Genomic DNA, 18,991 nt, shown 5'->3' on the forward strand with positions numbered 1-18,991 from the left:
GACCAGAGCCAGATAGTGAGGACAGCCAGAGCAACAGTGGAGAAAGAACAAAACAGCAAGTGCGTTAGGTAAGTCAAAAGCATTGAATAAGGATGGGGTAACAGAGGGTAGGGAGCAGAAAAATTAAGTTAGAAACAAACATGAGGAAAGAAAAAAGGAGCTTAGAGACAAACAAGGACAAAGCATGCACAATCATGCACAAACAAAAATGATGAGGTGAGATACAGCATAAAAACAGAACAAACAAGGAAGCAAGAATAATTTTGTAAATAAATATAAAGTATGCAAAGATTGGCTCAGTTCTATGTGGAACAGAACAACGAGGACATATTTCTCTTCAACAATAGCAGGGCGGATGACAAACAAGAATATTCTTGCTTATGAAGTTTTAAAACTCAGAAGCTTCAGCCTAAAGCCTAAACTATACATTTTTCAGAATACCTTGTATTTTAAAAAACGATTGTATAAAAACTTTTGTGGGAAACTACGAGAAAAGGGAAATAAAGTACATCAGGTCAGAGGAAGCACATTCTATGAGGACAAGATGGAAAAGTCATAAATTCCTTGAACTTAGAAAACATAAAACATATAATCATAGCATGATGCCACACAGGAGGCCAATCAGTTCATGTATGTGTTGGCTCTAAACGATCAGCTAACCCCACATCCTGGCTATGTGCAATAGCCTTGCAAACATTTTCTTTCCATTTTGAAAGTTATTGTTGAATCAGCTTCCACTAAACTTTCACAAATTCATTCCAAATCACAATTATTTGTGTTCAAAAGAAAAACCCCCCATGTTAGCTATGCTTCTTTGGTCAACCACGTTAAATTTTAAACCCAAATCTCTGGTTATCAACACTGCTGCCTCACAGTGCCAGAGACCTGGGTTCAATTACGGACTCCGGTGCCTAGGTTTGTACATTCTCCCCATGGGTTTCCTCCGGGTGCTCCAGTTTCCTACCACTGTCCAAAGGTGTGTGTGTCAGGTTGAACGGCCATGCTAAATTGCCCCTTAACGTCAGGGGATTAGCAAAGTAAATAGGTGGGGTTACAGCAACACAGCCTGGGTAGGACTGTTGTCAGTGCAGGCTCAATGGGCCGAATGGCCTTCTTCTACATTGTAGGATTCTATGATTCCAACATCAACCGTATTACCTTCATCAGCTCTCTCCAATACTTCATCAAGGTATTCCATCAAATTAGTCAAACATGATTTGCATGAAATAATCCACTATCCTTCATTGATTATCCCACAATTTTTTAAGTATAAATTAATTTTATCTCAGATTTTATCTCAAGGTTTCCCCACCACCAACATTATGTTGATTGGTTTGTAATTAATGGGTTCAATCCTCTACCTTCAAAAAGGGGAAGTGGTGTAACATTTACAATCCTCCCATCCTCTAGCAGATATGCCATATCCAAGAGGGATTGGAAGAATTTAGTCAGCACCTCAACAATTTCCATCCTTGACTGATGTGCACCCCACATTTTACTTTTGAGGCCTAGAATGCAAAGCATTTGGACCAGATTGACTCTTCTACTTTGAGGGCTGCCAAACTTTTAAGTATTACCCGTATTTTGATCATATTCAATATCACTATTACTTCCTTCTTTACTCTTAAGTTAGCAGCAGCCTTTTTTCCAGTAAAGTCAGATACAGAGCATTCATTTAGTGCCGCAGCCATGCCTTCAGATGATCTTTTTTGGTCTCTGATTGGCCCCATCCTACCACGTGCTATTAACTGACTACATCCCAGTGGGAATTTGGATTTTCTACTGCAGTATATTGGTGCTAAAATGAAGGGCAAAAACACTAAGTACATTTCAACTTTTAATTTCACCTCAAATAACGTTGACAAATAGTTCTTTAGTAGAATTAATACAATGATCCAGACCTCTATCAATCACTAATTGATTTAATGGGCTTTACTGAACTATACTGTTAATAGATGCCCAATTCTTCCTGACAAATATTTATCCCTCAGTCATTGAATATTACAGAAAAATAGACTTTTTGTTGAAGCTTTCCATTTTGCACTTATCAGGACAGTTTACAAGAATACCAATGTTGAAAAACAACAAATCTCTACCTTATAAGAAAGTACCAATTGATTAAAAAGTAAACTCTGATTGGCAGACTTGTTGCCAGGGAGAAAGCATCAATTGAAAATGACTCTCAGTTAACTGCAAGCAGTGTTTGAAATTTGTACCAGGCTGCTTGATTCTGATTGGTCATAGCATTTTCCTTGAGGAATGAACCAGCAAATGGCTATCACTTATTTTGCTTAGCTGAAGCAGGTGCAATGCGTGCACGTTCTTTTTTGTCTGCAAACAGGCCCCATCAACATGTGGCTTCCAGTTTAAGCACAAGTCCACTGACAATCTTAAATTGGTTGTCAGCATAATTCTTAGCACACTGAGGATTTTTAGCAAATGTTGTCCAATTGAAGAATCACATTCAACATCGGACACTGTTTTGAGTTTTGCAACCAAGTTTCAACACATCATCCAGTTAAACTGAGGAATGTGTAGTTGCTGCTGTGACTACCGTTCCTAGACAACAGACAGGTTTTCAGTCTAATAAGCAAAAACACAGCATGTTACCCAGCTGGATACATTTTGCCATAATAACTGAAGCAATTAACAACGTACACAGCTGGGAGGAAATTCTTCACTTGAAAACAGGATTCCTGGACAAAAGTAACTAGTGCATTTCCCCCAGGAATCTTTTCCTAGAATCCTACTTTTTGTTGTATTGGCAAATGTGGAGCAGGGAATCTGTAATATTACTGAATTTGCTTTTGGCACAAAGATCTCTATGTAGGCAATTCATAGAAACATTACCTTACCACCAAAGAAGCCATATCAATTTCTTAGATGATTGAGATAACAAATTGACTTCAATACTATAATGTAGAATGAAGCATACAAGAATTTTATATTCAGCCAATTCAAATGCAAACCTAATGCCGGAGGACAAAATTAACGTTCTCCCTTAAGAGACATATAGAAAAACTTTCAATTGTGATTTGGTTCACCTTTTTAATACTTTAAAAATAAAATTTAACTGAGGCAATTACTAACAAAAGTGTGGTGCATCTGAAGGGCATTAGGCTAGAATCAGAACAAGATCAATTTTAGAAAATGGTTCACGTTATCCTGTTTCAAAAAGAAACAGACCCATTAAGGCTCCAAACTGAATAACTGGGATGATGTTACATTCTTAAGGTTGATGTTATTATGAAAGATTTAAGTCAAAAGTTACAGATCAGGATTTTTATCTTTAGTTTTTCATGTGATGTGGGCATCACTGGCACAGTCAGCATTTGTTGCCCATCCCCAAGAGCCCTTGAACTGAATGGCAGAGGACATTTAAGAGGCAATCACATTTCTGTGGATCTGGAGTCACATGTAGGCCAGACCAGGTAAGGATAGTGGATTTCCTACCCTACAGGACATTAGTGAAACAGATGGGTTTTTACAACAATCAATGATAGGTCAAGACTAATTTTATAATTCTAGATTTATTAACCAGATCTAAATTCCAAAGCTAACAGTTGTTATAGTGGGATTTGAACCCATGTTCCCAGAGCATTAATAGCAACAAAAAAAAGTCTGCAAAATCTCACCAGGTCTGAAAGCGTCTGTGGAGAGAGAATAGAGCTAATGTTGAGAGTCATCCAGACTCTCTGGATGACCCTTCATTAGGGCTAAGAAGCTCAGCTCTGTCTCAGCTCAGACAAAGGGTCATCCAGACTTGAAACATTAGTGCCATTCTCTCTCCATAGATGCTGTCAGACTTGAGATTTTCCTGTATTTCCTGTTCCTATTTCAGATTCCAGCATCACTGTAATTTGCTTTAATCCCCAAAGCATTAGCCTGGGCCACTAGATTATCCCACCCCACCATCTCCCTGGCAAACAAGCTATTCATAAGTACAACATAGAAATATGGGGGACAAGTCTAAAATTCACAAATTTTGAGCCAGGCTAGAGATACAAAAACACAATCACAAATTACTGGATAAGTAGGGCAAAGTCCCAATAAAGGTTTGCTTTTGGGTGAATTAGCACCTTTGAAAATAACCTGAGTTTCGAGAAAATTTGATGAGAAGGTCATAGAGAACAAACAATGCTCCCAAAGAAAGTGTCCCTGAACTAGGGGATCAAGCAGAAGTGAGGGAAGAAAGCTTGTGATAAAATTAATATATATGAACTTTCATTGAAGTAGACTTGGTCCGACAGAATAATGCAGCGCAGCACAGAAAAAAAGATGATTCAACCCCATATGTCTGAGCACCAGTTCTTTCCCAGTTATTTTTTAAGATAAGCATTCAATCTAGAATATAACACAACTGACCAATTTTGAAGGAGAAAACCATTTACCAATTATAATTGACAAAATAGCCTAGGAAACAAAGTATAAATTGTAAGCTGGGGAGGTGGGTGAGAGAGATGGCAGAGATATTAACAAAAACTTGAAACGGCCAAGGATTTATAATCTTGATCACGGTCCTGCAGGGAATGCAAACAAATTTGTTTTTTTTTCCCTCTGTACAAGGCTTTGATACATCTTTTGTATAAAAAGATAATCTCATCACATCTGGAACACCATCTAGTTTTGTTCCCCATCGAGCAGAGCGGTGTAGATTCCCTAAAAAGGCTGAAGCAGGCCATTAAGACCTGACTGATAAAAATGTCACAGACATGAAATGTTCTTCTCTGCACAGATGCTGCCTGATCTTTAGAGTATTTTCTGTTTTATTCCATTACCTAGTTTAAGACTCTTCAGATATCATGGTAGACTAAGAACCCTTTCGCCCTTTGAGAACAATTTTGAGGAAGTATGAATGTGGTATTTAGACTCAGTAGAAGTGGATACTCCATTAAAACCAGACTGGCAGGCTAGAGGGCACCAGGGGACAGGTATCTGCAGGACTAGATTAGATGTGGGTATGCCGGCGTTGGACTGGTGTAACCAGGGGCTAACCCGAAAGCTTGCGAGTATATTATCAAATAAATAGGTTGGACTAAAACCTGGTGTTGTCAGACTTTTTACTGGGACTAGATTAGATCATAGGTTGTGCATCTTTTCCTAGGCTCCCAGGCTCCTCCATCTCTGAACATTCTTCAGCACTGTGTCCCTATTCCTTCTGCAAACATGCATCATTCCACATTTATCTGTATTAAATTCCATCTGCCATTTCTGCTCGTCTATGTCTTTGACTGGTATTATCCTCACTGTTTGCCACATTTATCAAGTTTGCTTTCATCAGAAAATTTTGCTGTTGACATCGGAAATACAAAGTATTTATAGATACGAAGAAAGGTCCAGCACTGACCCCTGAGGAACCCACTGTCTACCATCCTCCTGTCAGAAAAATAACTATTTAAAATGTCTTACTGTTTCCTTTTTGCCCAAACTGTTATGCTCTTCCTGTTCCATGAGCTTCAATTTTGTCTGTGTTTAATGTTTTCTTAAAATTCATACAGACAACATTCACTGCATTTCTTTAATCAACCTTCTCTGTTATTTTATCAAAAAATTTAAAGAGTCAAGCACAATCTGGTATTTACAAAAGCAAAATACTGCTGATGCTGAAAATCCGAAACACAAACAGGAAATGCTGGATAATCTCAGCAGATCCGGCAGCATCTGTCAAGAGGGACACCGAGTTACTGTTTCAACTCCATATGACTGTCCTTCAGTTTCTCTCTACAGATGCTGCCAGATCTGGCTGAGTTTTTCCAGCATTTTCTGTTTTCAGTCCTACTGTTTACAAATCAATGCTGGCTTTCCTAAGCAACTTAAACCTCTCCAGTGGAACATTTGTAAAAACTCCATCTCCACAAAAAACAGTGACGACCTACTGTGGCTCCCATTTTCCCAATGTTTCCACTTAAACAATTTCATCTTCATGATTAAATCCTCATCACTTCAACTTGCCAAAGGTCCTTAGGCAGCACCTTCCAAACCCATAACCGCTACCATCTAGCCGGATAAGGACAACAAACACACGTGAACATCACCCTCCATGTACACATCATCCTGACTTGGAACCAGATCAAGATTCCTTCACTGTCACTGGATCAAATTCTAGAACTCCCTTCCTAATAGCACTGTGGGTGCAGCTGCATCAGATGGAATGTGGTGGTGCAAGACAGCAGGACACCACTACCTTCTCAAGGGCAATTAGAAAAGGGCAATAAGTGCTGGCACTGCTATAAAAAAGTAAAAATTATTGTTTCTCCCCATCCCTCATCCTATTTGTAGAAGTGACCATAGCCATCTCAGTCCAATGCTCAGAATTCTCTAGCTTTCATATGGGTAAAGGGAACTGGATGGGGAGGAGAAGTACTGAATAGAGAATTAGAGAAAAAAAGATGACTTAGGGAAAAAAAAACGAGGGTTGAAAGAGAAAAACAGACAAAGGTAAATGGGAATGGAAATAGAAAAAAGGTAGGTTTCAAGAGACTTACAGGCTAGAGGAAGAAAGAAATAAAGGACCAGAAATTAAAAGACGAACAGTGGTAGAGAGTTAAAGAAGGGAGAGATAAATGAAGGGGTAAAAGAGAAAATGGAGTTGGGGAAAGCCACTAAAACCATTATTTACCCTAAAACTTTACTTGAAATGTAGCCTGCAACTCTTGGTGGATCATTTTGCTTCCCTTTCATTAAGGGAAAAATAGAATCAGAAGAGAATGAGAGTGAACCAAGTTTGAGAGAAGCAGAAGCACTGAAAAGCAAACAACGGTAATGGGAAGAATCGGCACAGACAGAACCAACTCAGCCAATACCATTTAATACTGAAGAGTCTCATGGAGTCAAACATTAACACTATTTCTCCACAGATGCTGCCAGACCTGGGTTTTTCCCTCCCTTGCAATTTCTGTTTTTATTTCAGATTTCAAGAATTTTGATTTTTTTGTTTTCATTTAATTTTGCTTGCATGCAACTCATCTCAATAGTCAGGGGTTGAAAGTAAGGGGAGCCTCCTCTTTTGTGAGGCAACGTGGATTGCACTGTAATTAAATCTCATCTACTCTGGACGGTGTAGTTCCACCCGCACCGCCCCTCACCCCCCAACCCACCCACTATAATTCCTGTTCTCTCTTGCACTCTCCATTTTCAATTGCCTTCTTTTCTGTTCTCTGAGCCATATCCTACTGTCTGGCTGTGTGCAACTTGTGCAATAATTGGTACATCAGTATCGAAATCTAATCTGGTGAACTGAGTGACAAATACAGCATTTTTATGTGCATATCTTTAAGCTTTTTTGACCAGAAGGTGAGTCATACTCAGATTCAGTCAGACAATTACAAATATCTCTCTAGCCAAAATAAACTAAAAAGTATACGTTGGTTAAAGCCAAGAATGTTAAAATGTAAAATAGTATAATTCTAATCAACATGTCATCATCCTGCTGTTAAAATGAGGACTGAAAGTTGAAGCCTGTTAACAGGAAACTGTGAGAAATCTTGGTTTTCCTTGGCACTGGTGAAAATGTTATTTTGTGACACATTTCCAGTTTTCTTACAGCTTGAATGCAGAATAACTAGTCACTGATATATTGTCTTTGGTGTTGAGTACCTACAGGTCAGTTCAGAATCATGGCTCAGTGCATTTAATGAAGTTGTTCCAAACAGAGTGGCTGAGTAGAAACCTGATGGTTCTCTATTCAGATTGGATTTCAAATTATTAAATGTTGGGGATAATATTTACTGAATTTAAAACTGGCAGCACTACCTTTACATTTTTTTTATAATTTCCTTCCGCTTTCCTCCCCTTGAGCTAATTTCTAAGTAGCATAATGGCCTGGTACTTGCCTGTAATGGAAACAGATCTGAGTAAGTCAAAGAATTCTAAGTGGCTCTAAGACTACCAGTGCCCTACTCAATATTTGTGAAGTCATGCTGCTCATTTCAGATTTTCCTTCAAACAAAATGAATCAAAGTGTTTAGGCCAAAAACAGACAAAACTCATTCCAACTATGGTTGCAATTTTTTTCACATGAATCTTTTTTGGGGAAATAATTTTCTGATTTCACCTCTACTTTATGGATAGAACTAGGTCAAATTGATTTTAGTTTTAGACAAGTTTTTATTCCAATTCAGTCAAATCAAATCCAATTCAGGGTCTCAACAAGTTGAGACTTCCTGATCCAAGCTGACAAAACAGGGCTGTCACCCCCTGTCTTGAGCTTGATCTACATGTTCCAAGCTGATTGGAGTAGGCATAGCTCCTCCTCCAAGGCTTGATCTCATTTGCATTTTAGCCAAAAGGCCAAGATGTCGCTTTTAAAAATTGCTTCAAATAAGCTGAAATGTAACCTAATGACTTCAACCAAGCACAGCATGTTGATACTACACTTGATCTTAGCCAAAAGGCCAAGCAGCGATAGACAAGTAACAGATTAACTCAAAACCATTGGACTGCTATCTGAACACCAGCCCCTCCCCCCAGCCACCACCACCAAAGACAACACTGTAATTTTATAGTGAAGCTAACACTGGGATTTGATTAAAGGACAGATGGATTACAAAGCAGACATAAACTTATGCTACAAGACTACTGAGAAACTTTCTTTTCCACAAATTGCATTATGAACATATAGATGGAGACCCTATAATAAATTGCAGGCTAAAATATGCTAATCTCCTCATGAAAACATGGCAAATACTGCTGCCTCAGAGCATCAGGGACCCGTGTTTGATACCAGCCTTTGGTGACTGTGGAGTTTGCACACTCTCCCTATACTTGCATGGGTTTCCTCCTACAATCCAAAGATGTGTAGGTTAGGTGGACTGGCCATGCTCAGTTGCCCATTAGTGTTCCAAGATATGTAGGTTAGGGGGATTAGCTGGATAAATACGTGGGGTTACAGCGAAAGGGCAGTGGAATAGGAAAGATGCTCTGCCGGAATGAGTGCAGATTTGATGGGCTTGATGGCCTCTCTCTGCACTGTAGGGTGTCTATGATTCTAATTCTGACATGTATCACCATCTTTAAAATATGGATTGAAATGAGACATTTACACTGTCTCCTGCTGTTTTCCAAGTAAAATGAAGACCAAGAGATTTGAGGTATCCTATCTGTGCAATTACGCACACACATTTCTGTTCTTGAGCTGACTTTATCAAATGTTTCTAAACCTGTCTGCATTTAAAACTATCTAACATTTAGCTGCTTGATTTAAATTCATCTCACATTTGCCCTGCCTTGCAATCCTTTGAGCCCTATAGCTGCAACCATCAGAAGCTTAAGCATATTAACATGTTAAGCTAATTTACAAGCATGGTGCTAAACACCTTGTGCTAAGCAGGATTGGTTTGCAACCCAGGTACTCTTAAATGCATAATCAGGCATTTTATAATATTATGGCTGTGTTAGGCTACCAGTGTGATTTCTGATTTCATGAAGTATCACTGTCATCTCATTTATTTAACTCTCATACCTGTAGGAATACAAAGTATGTTTATATTGCTAACATTTTCAGAAAAGAATGACAACACTGCTCGCCAAAAATGAAACCTGTAACAATGGGTATATTCTTCATGTCCGCTCATTCATTTATTATTTCAGATTAAGAATTAGACCAATCTTTAATCAATTTTGTGCTACAGGCCCAAATTCGCTAGGAACAGCATAGGGGGAGGGGAGAAAAAAAATTAGAGACAAAGATTTAAGGGAACACACACACACAAAGAGGGAGACCAAATTACAACATGCATTTATAATTTCAATAATAGTAATAAATGCCCAAAGTGTTTCACAGAGAATTTTTAAAAATGGATAATCTTGAAAGGGGCGTTTAAAGGCAGAGTGAGATTGGGATACAAAAACTTAGGAAAGGGAACTCCATCATGAATGGCCTAGAAGATTGAAGGTATCTTACCAATGATAGGACAGGAAAGGTGACAACAGCCAAGTCTTGGCTAGACTTGATGGAATGGAGATCTCTATGGTGATGATGCTGTTGGAGATGTTGGGAAGCACAGGAATGATCTGAGTGTGGACCAGTAACAATAGAAAATGGAGAGCAGTATTGTGAATTATTAGAGTGTAGGGGTTAAGACCTAATCCTAAGTGCACTAGAAGTCTGGAATAGAGAGTATCGGGTGGCGGTGGTGTGTGTGCGTCCCAGCAGCCAGTGACATTACGAAGATGGAAGTCAAGGTTGGTATAACGAAGAGGACATGTAATCAGAAGTTTAGCTTGGGGTCAAAGGGAACCAGGATGTTGCAAACAGTTCGATTCAAAGTGAGGTGTGACTGAGGAAGGGAATAATAATGGTGGCACAGGTACAGTTTGCGCCAAGACTAAAATAATAGTTTTGGTATACCCAATTTTAACTGATGGAAATTGTAGCTGGTCCAAGTCTAAACACCAAACGAAAGAAACAAACAGCATGGATGGGTCAAGACAGGTAGAACTAAATGCCACCAGTACACAAATGGAAGCTGAATAAAAAAGTGCACAACATACAAGAGGAAGAAAAGAATGTCAAGGACAAACCTTTCAAGGACTCCAGAGGCAGTATGTTGAGGTTAATGCAAAGTCATTGTGAGAAGTACTCATCTCATTCTAGACAGTAAGAGTACAAGATGAATTAAGTTCCATTGAAGGGGACAATAGAAGAAATTTGGAGGTGAACAGTGCAGCTGACTAGCACTTCTTCTGCAACTTTGATGTAAAGTCACAGAGCATGTCGTTTGTGACAGATTGGAACTATTATTGGGCTGCGGCAGAAATGTGATTGAAGAGATTCAAACCTGCAGTTGAGAAAGAGTATGGATTTGGGAAAAGACAACACATTAAAAGACAGAGAAAAGGGATATTGGAAATGGCTTTGAAGTTTGCAAGAACAGAGCAATTGAACATGACCTTTTTTGAAGGGGAGCTGAGAATAGTAAGTTTTAAAAAGGTAGGTAGGATATAACGTGACTAACCACAAGGCTAATAAGGACATTGGATAGTCCACAATTTAGTGAAAATGGGAGGTGGTGTGCCGGGAAATAAAGGGACAGAGCAGCAAAATAGTAGAAGTGGGTAAGAGGGAAGGGCAGCAGGTAGGTAGGGGAGTCATCGTCAGGCAGTGAGGACTAATCAGGTCGGGGGAGTTAGTGGTCAGTTGTGTACACCCAGGCATTAGTGTTAAATTAAAATCTGACCTTCGGTTGCATTCTTGGAGATACGCATCTCCATCAAGGACAGTCACCTCAGCACTTCACTGGACCACAAGCCCATAGATAACCTCATGATGGCTCCACTTCTCCAGCTTCCAACCTAAACATGTTAAAGAAGCCATCCCCAAAGGACAAGCTCTCCAAACATACAGGATCTACTCAAATGAGAAAGAATGCAAAAGACACCTACAGATGCTGAAAGATGCCCTTGCAAGCACAGGATACGGCACTCGACTCATTGATCAACAGTTCCGACACAGCAGTGAAAAACCACACCAACCTTTTCAGAAGACAAACACGTAACATGGCAGACAAAGTGCCCTTTGTCGTCCAGTACTTTCCTGGAGCAGAGGAGCAACAACATCATCTTCGGAGCCTTCAACACATCATCGATGAAGACAAACATCTCTCCAAGACCATCCCCACACCCCAATACTTGCCTTCAAACAACTGTGCAACCTCAAACAGACCAATGTTCGCAGCAAACTACCCAGCCTTCGGGAGAACAGTGACTATGACACCACACAACCCTGCCACAGCAACCTCTGCATGACGTGCCAGATCATTGATACAGATGCCACCATCGCACGTGAGAACACCATCGCATGCGAGAACACCATCCACCAGGTACATAGTACATACTCTTACGACTCGGCCAATGTTGTCTCCTTAATACGCTGCAGGAAAGGATGTCCCAAGGCACGGTACACTGGTGAGACCGTGCAGACGCTACAATAACGGATGAATGGACACCGCTCGACAATCACCAGGCAGGAGTGTTCCCTTCCTACAGGGAACACTTCAGCAGTCAAGGGCGTTCAGCCTCTGATCTTCCGGTAAGTGTTCTCCAAGGTGGCCTTCAAGACACATGACAATGCAGAATTGCCAAGCAGAAACTGATAGCCAAGTTCCACACACGAGGATAGCCTTGAGTGCATGTCACACCACTTGTAACCCCCACGACTTGCCTGGGCTTGGAAAATCTTACTAACTGTCCTGGCTTGAGAGAATTCACATCTCTTTAACCTGTCTTAACTCTCTCTCCACTTGCATTGTCTGTACCTGTAAAGACTTGATTACCTGTTAAGGCTCGCACTCCAACCATTATCTTGTAATTGAGTCTGTGTATATACATCCTGTTTGTAAACAATTCTCCACTCACCTGAAGGGGGCAGCACTCCGAAAGCTCATACAACCAAATAAACCTGGACTTTAACGTGGTGCTGAGACTTCTTACTGTGACTACCCAAGTCCAACGCTGGCATCTCTACATCATTCCTGGGTGACTATTCAGGTAAGAATTTGGAACCATCCAAAGTTTTTGACTCTAACTCGAGAGTTGGAGACATTTTCCAAGGGTCCCAGGAAACACACATTGCAAATCAGAAATTCAAACTTCCCTCGGAATCCATGCATTGGTACTTCCGGGCCATATCCAGTCTCCGACTTTCTGGAGGCCAGAAGATCTAGGCCATTAATGACTAATTCACAGCATTTCAAAAATTGGACAATGGAATTTTAAAATGACTGAAGTCATTTTGAGTTGCAACTTTCAAACAATAGGAGTTAATCCGACATTATCAAAGAAACTGGCGCCAATTTATCTCTGAAGAGATACTAATAATGAATGTGGACTGCAGAGGTCAATTTCAAAGGGGATCATATAACGCCATCTACCTTTTATTAACTCAGCCTGGCCACTGGAGTCTGATAGTTTGCTAGGCCAAAATACTTAAAAACTTCCTTTTGAATTCTTAATGGTTGGAATGTTAACAATCTTGGGAAATCAGACAAAGAAAAATACACCATTCGCCAAAACCAAAATGGGGATATGGGAGTTATAGAGGTACAGTATGAAAGGACTGGGTTATGAGGAAAGATTGAGCAAATTGGGGCTGTTTTCCCTTGAAAGAAGGCGACTGAGGGGAGATCTAATAGAGGTGTATAAAATTATGAAGGGTATAGATAAACAGTGGTAAGCTTTTTCCTATGTTAGAAACGCATATTATGAGGGGCCACGGGCTTAGGGTGAGGGGGGCAAGGTATAACACAGATGTAAGAGGGAGGTTTTTCACACAGAGGATAGTGGGGGTATGGAATGCTCTGCCAAGCAAGGTGGTGGAGACAGGCACGCTGGAGTTGTTTAAGAGTTACTTAGACAGGCACATGAGGGGGCTGGAGATGGAGGGATATAGGAGATTGTTTTAAATAAGGTTCAGTAGCCTTGGGACATCCCTGGTAATGTATAAGGATGCGGATGATATTAATGTTTTTCTCTTTTAATTCACAGGTGCTTCGGGCCGCCTTGTCGTCCAACGAGGGGCATACATGCGATGGGTTGTACAAGGGCTGTTCTTGGTTGTTTCGAGAATAGCCTCGTACTTCATGTCATTAGTGTATGCTTAAACTGGACCAGATGCTGAGCAACACGACAGCTCAGTGACTATCACCGTTTGCTATGCAGACACGTGGATTTGGGCCAGTGTCTGTGGGAGTTTGTGCATTTTCCCCGTGCTTGCGTGGTTTTCTCTGGGTGCTCCGGTTTCCTCCCACACCCCAAAGATGTGCTATTAGGCTGATTGGTGTAATAAATTGTCCCTTAGTTTTCCCTCAATGTGGAATGCCATAAGCATAGATAAGGGTCATGAGTGGAGGGGGGGGCTCGTAATGTTAAAATGGCGGTGCGGGCTCATTGGGCCAAAGGGCCTGTTTCCTGGGCTGTTTTGTTCTTTGTTCAAAACTCCAGAATATTAGTACATCAGCATCTCTTTGTTTGCATGAAAATTACAAGTTGTATTTCCTGTGCTTTCTAACTTAATGGCTTTCCATACTCGTGGCACATTATAGTACAATCTGCTTCTGATACGCATGTGGATGTTTGACTCAAACCTTGATTGGTAAAACCAATGAGAGAGACAGGCTTTCCTTCCATTATAATTCCTGTGGTGCTGCTTAACTCCATCACTTTAAAGAACTATTAATCAACTACGTGAGGCTAAAGGACGCATTACTAGAGCAAAAGAAAGTCAACACCTTGCATTTATGTAGCACCGTTAATTTAGAGAAAAACACCAAGGAATTTCAGAAGCAAAATGAAAACATGAATATGAAGCTGCAAGGGAGAGATTAGATGGGCTTGTCCTTTGGTGTAATAGTTGAGTTTTAAAGAGTGTCTTAAGGAAGAGGTGTGTAAAGAAATGCAGTGTTGGGACCAATCTGAAGACAGTCATCAATATGGGGTCAATGCACAAAAGGCTGGCATCAGAATTGAGTGCTTTTTAAAGTGGGGATGGTAGGAAGTATCTTATCAGGCTGAGGGAGTCACAGATGTTTAGGAGGTGAGACTGTGGAGATGAGTGAACAGAGGTTACAGCCTTAAAAAATGCCTCGGAATATGAACTTCACGTGAGATTAATTCAGCATTTGTTTGTGCTAACACAGATTAAAGTAGACTCCAATGTTTAGCATGTTCCAATCACCAACTATAACAGTTGCCACTGTGTGAAGAATAGGCAACACATTTTTGGATTAATTGAAGTTCATGGAGGGTGAAGGGTGTGAAGCCAACCAGCAGAAATTAGAATAAGCAAAGTGATGACAACATGACTAAAGGTTTCAGTACCAAATGAGGTGAGAATAAGTGCAACTGACAGGCAATGTTATAATGGTAGAAATAGACAGTCCTTGTAACAGAAAGGTTATGTTAGAAGCTCAACTAGGGTTGAACAGGGCACTGACAATGTAGACATTTCAGTTTAGCACAACACAAGTTACCAAGGAATAGGAATGGAGCCCATGACAATGGTATGAGTTAACTCTTGGAGGCCATAGATAAATACTTTGTTCTTCTCACTATTCAGCAGGAGTGGCCTCACTAAACAAATCTTGAAAGTCATCATTAATGAGAAGTTTATTTGAACCAGTTTTATTAACACAATGGTTACAAGAGCCAGAGAAGTTGTGGACCCAGTGGCTCACTTTCAGGGTTCTTAAAGCCTCTGTACTATCTAAAAAGCAGAAGTTAGAAGTATATTAACAAATTACTAATCAATGAGTAGATGCAGCTACAACACTCATCAACACTCCACAGGACAGAGCACTTTCACATGATTGGTACCCTTCTGATTGGCTTCTATATCCACCCTCTCCATCATCAATGCTTTGTTCCTGCTGGGTCATTCACAAGATTCACTTCAACCTACTGTGTTTTTTTAATTCAGTTCTGGTACATGGACATCACAAGGCCAGCATTTATTGTCTGTTAAAGAAAATGAACATAAACAGGAAAAGTTACAGTAACAGTATATGCTAGTCGAATGTTTATCGAATGTGACCCTTGCACACCCTCAAGGACCCAAGATCAGAAAGAACCTTCCAACAAGACCTTGGCTGTTTATTTTAGAAGGACAGACATGGAGTCAGAGCAGATAGGGAAAGACAGATAGTTTCTGGCTAGGTGGAAATTTCTGCTCTGGGTGAAGGTTAATAAGCTTATACATAGACAAGATATTCTATGTCTGTGATTAACAGTGTACAAAAATAGTTGTTAAGGGACTAAACCAGAAACTCCAAAGCATGTTATGGAGTTAGGCTAGACCCCGATTTTTTTTGGCATTATTGTGAGGATAAGGTGTTTCAATCCAGGTGTGATTCTACCGACTTCTAGGAAGCTTTTTTATCAAAACAAAATTTTGATTTGCTTAATTAGCTTAACTTATAAAATTCAACATTTAGCTTCATTTGAAGCAACTGTTAAAAGCGGCATCTCGGCCTTTTGGCTAAGATGCAAATGAGATCAAGCCTTTGAGGTGGTGCAATGCCTACTCCAATCAGCTCAGATCATGTAGATTAAGCCCAAGACGAGAGGTGAGTGCCCTGTCGTGTCAGCTTGGATTGGGAATGTCTCACTTGTTGAGACTCTGACTTGGACTTGATTGGATTGAATTGGATTTTAAAAAACTTCAAATTCAAATACTTAAACATAAAATATAATTCTTAACTTCTAACCTGTCTTTATTTAAGCAATATTCCTCAGACTTGAACCCCTCATCAAAATCAGTTAGCAAACAACACAAGCTTGCATGCTGATACATGGCCTGCCAATCCAAAGTCTTTGAACACATCTGGAGATAGAGACGAGACAGAGAGACACCTGTCTTCTGACACTCAAATAGCAGCCTCCAGAGAGAAAGAAACATGTATTGCTTCTTTCAGGATCAAGCAGAAACTAAACTATTTTTTCCTGCAATCTTAGCTCTGCCCATTCTCTTCAGTGTCTCTTGACAATCAACCTAATTAAACCCTACTCTGAAACCCCAAGGAAAAAACCCAAAAATAAACAAAAATGCTACAGCCCAAATTAAAACCAACATTCCATTATTTAGGATCAATTATTAGAACCATAGAACACTACAGCACTGAAACAGGCCCTTTGGCGTTTCTTGGCTGTGCTGAACCATTTTTCTGCCTAGTCCCACTGACCTGCACCTGGACCATATCCCTCCACACCACTCTCACCCAGGGAGGCCTGGGAAGTAGTTTTTTTTTCACATTTAAAGGTTACTCACCTCAGCGAATCGACCTCATTGTACCTTGGGAGCACATTAGAGAGGGAGTGACTGGTGAGAGGAGAGCTTGTGAGTAAGCTACTGTGTTTTTTTTAAACTAACGTCTCTAGCTTTTTTTAAAATTTTAAACCGGATACAGGAAGCATTCACAGGGAGGCCTGGGAAGCAGTTTTTTTCCCTCTGGACCCCCATAAATTGGAAAGGTGAAGAAACCCGATACTCTACACATGTAGAGTATCCCACCCTACCCCCTCGTCTCACCTAAAAAAAGGAGAGTGACTTGGAGTGACAGCAGGTAAGTTTAAGTTTATTTTTGTTGCTTGGTAAGGGAAGTAATAGGGATGGCAGTGCAGGCAGTGCAATGTTCCTCCTGTGGGATGTTTGAGGTGAGGGACACTGGTAGTGTCCCGGCTGATTACACCTGCAGGAGGTGCATCCATTTGCAGCTCCTTGAGGACCGTGTTAGGGACCTGGAGCTGGAACTGGAGGAACTAAGAATCATTCGGGAAGCAGAGGCAGCTATCAACAAAAGTTACAGGGGGATGGTTACTCCTAAAAGTGATGCATGGGTGACTGCTAGAAGGGGTAAGAAGCAATCAGAGCAGCGATCCCCTGAGGCTGTTCCTCTCCAAAGTAAGTACTCTTGGACGCTGTTGGGGAGGAAGACTCAACTGGGGTAAGCCATGGAGTACAGGTCTCAGGAGTAGAGACTGTCCTTGATGCTCAGGGGGAAAAGAACAGGATTAGTGATTGGGGATTCCATAGTTAAGGGGACAGATAGGAGAGTCTGTGGGAACGAGCGAGACTCGCGGTTGGTATGTTGCCTCCCAGGTCCCAGGGTCCATGATATCTCTGATTGAGTGTTTGAGATCCTCAAGGGGGAGGGGAACCAGCCCCAAATTGTGGTTCATGTAGGCACCCATGACATAGGTAGGAAAAGGGACGGGGATATAAAACAGAAATTCAGAGAGTTAGGGTGGAAGCTTAGGGCTAAAACAAGCAGAGTGGTTATCTCTGGTTTGTTATCTGTGCCATGGGATAGCATGGAGAAGAAGAGAGAGAACATTTGAACTCATGGCTAAAGGGATGGTGCAGGAGGGAAGGGTTCAGATACTTGGACAATTGGGGCTCATTCTGGGGTAGGTGGGACTTCTACAAGAGGGATGGTCTGCACCTGAACCACAGGGGTACTAATATCTTGGGGGGAAAATTTGCCAATGCTATTCAGGGGAGTTTGAACTGATTCAGAGGGGGGATGGCAACCTGAATTGTAGCTCCAGTGTACAGGAGGATGAGAATAGGGAGGTCATGGATATGGTTCCAAGGTCACAGCAGTATATTGGCAGGCAGGAGGGTGGTTTGAAGTGTGTATACTTTAACGCGAGGAGCATATGCAATAAGGTGGATGAACTTGCAGCCTGGATTGGTGCCTGGGACTTCGATGTTGTGGCCATTTCAGAGACATGGATAGAGCAGGAATGGTTGTTGCAGGTTCCGGGGTTCAGATGTTTCAGTCAGAGCAGAGAAGGTGGTAGAAGAAGGGGAGGCGTGGCATTGTTAGTCAAGGACAGTATCATGATGGCAGAAAGGACGTTTGATGTCGACCTGTCTATTGAGGTAGTATGGGCTGAGATTAGAAACAGGAAAGGAGAGATCACACTGTTGGGAGTTTTTTTTTTAATAGGCCTCCAAAAAGTTCCAGAGATGTAGAGGAAAGGATAGCAAAGATGATCCTGGATAGGTGCAAAAGTAACAGGGTAGTTGTTATGAGGGACTTTAACTTTATAAATATCGATTGGAAAAGCTACAGTTCAAGCACATTAGAAGTATCAGTTTTTGTCCAATATATGCAGGAAGGTTTCATGACACAGTATGTAGATAGGCCAACAAGAGGTGAGGCTACATTGGATTTGGTACTGGGTAATGAACCAGACCAGGTGTTAGACTTGGAAGTAGGTGAGCACTTTGGTGATAGTGACCACAATTCGGTTACGTTTACCTTTGTGATGGAAAGGGATAGGCATATACCAAAGGGCAGAAGTTATAGCTGGGGGATAGGTAATTATGAGGCTATTACGCGAGATTTAGGATACATAGGGTGGAGTAGGAAATTGCAGGGGCTGGGAACATCTGAAATGTGGAGCTTATTCAAGGAGCAGCCACTGCGAGTCCTTGATAAATATGTACCTGTCAGGCAGGGAGGAAGCCTTCCATTGTTTGCTGGAGCAGACG

At 41.0% G+C, this 18,991-nt stretch overlaps 1 protein-coding gene and 1 non-coding gene across 6 annotated transcripts in view; both read right to left on the bottom strand.

Annotated features, from left to right (window-relative positions):
• The window catches only part of phf21aa (PHD finger protein 21Aa), a 351,791-nt gene that overhangs the window by 207,873 nt on the left and 124,927 nt on the right, over positions 1-18,991 (bottom strand). The gene's annotated exons all lie outside the window — the stretch shown is intronic.
• LOC145344606 (U2 spliceosomal RNA) lies at positions 8,215-8,405 on the bottom strand. Its single transcript, XR_013886907.1, has one exon. It is a non-coding gene; the product is annotated as a U2 spliceosomal RNA (small nuclear RNA).

This window comes from Carcharhinus amblyrhynchos, chromosome 6 (assembly GCF_965287045.1).
Source record: "Carcharhinus amblyrhynchos chromosome 6, sCarAmb.v2.hapA, whole genome shotgun sequence".
NCBI lineage: Eukaryota > Metazoa > Chordata > Chondrichthyes > Carcharhiniformes > Carcharhinidae > Carcharhinus > Carcharhinus amblyrhynchos.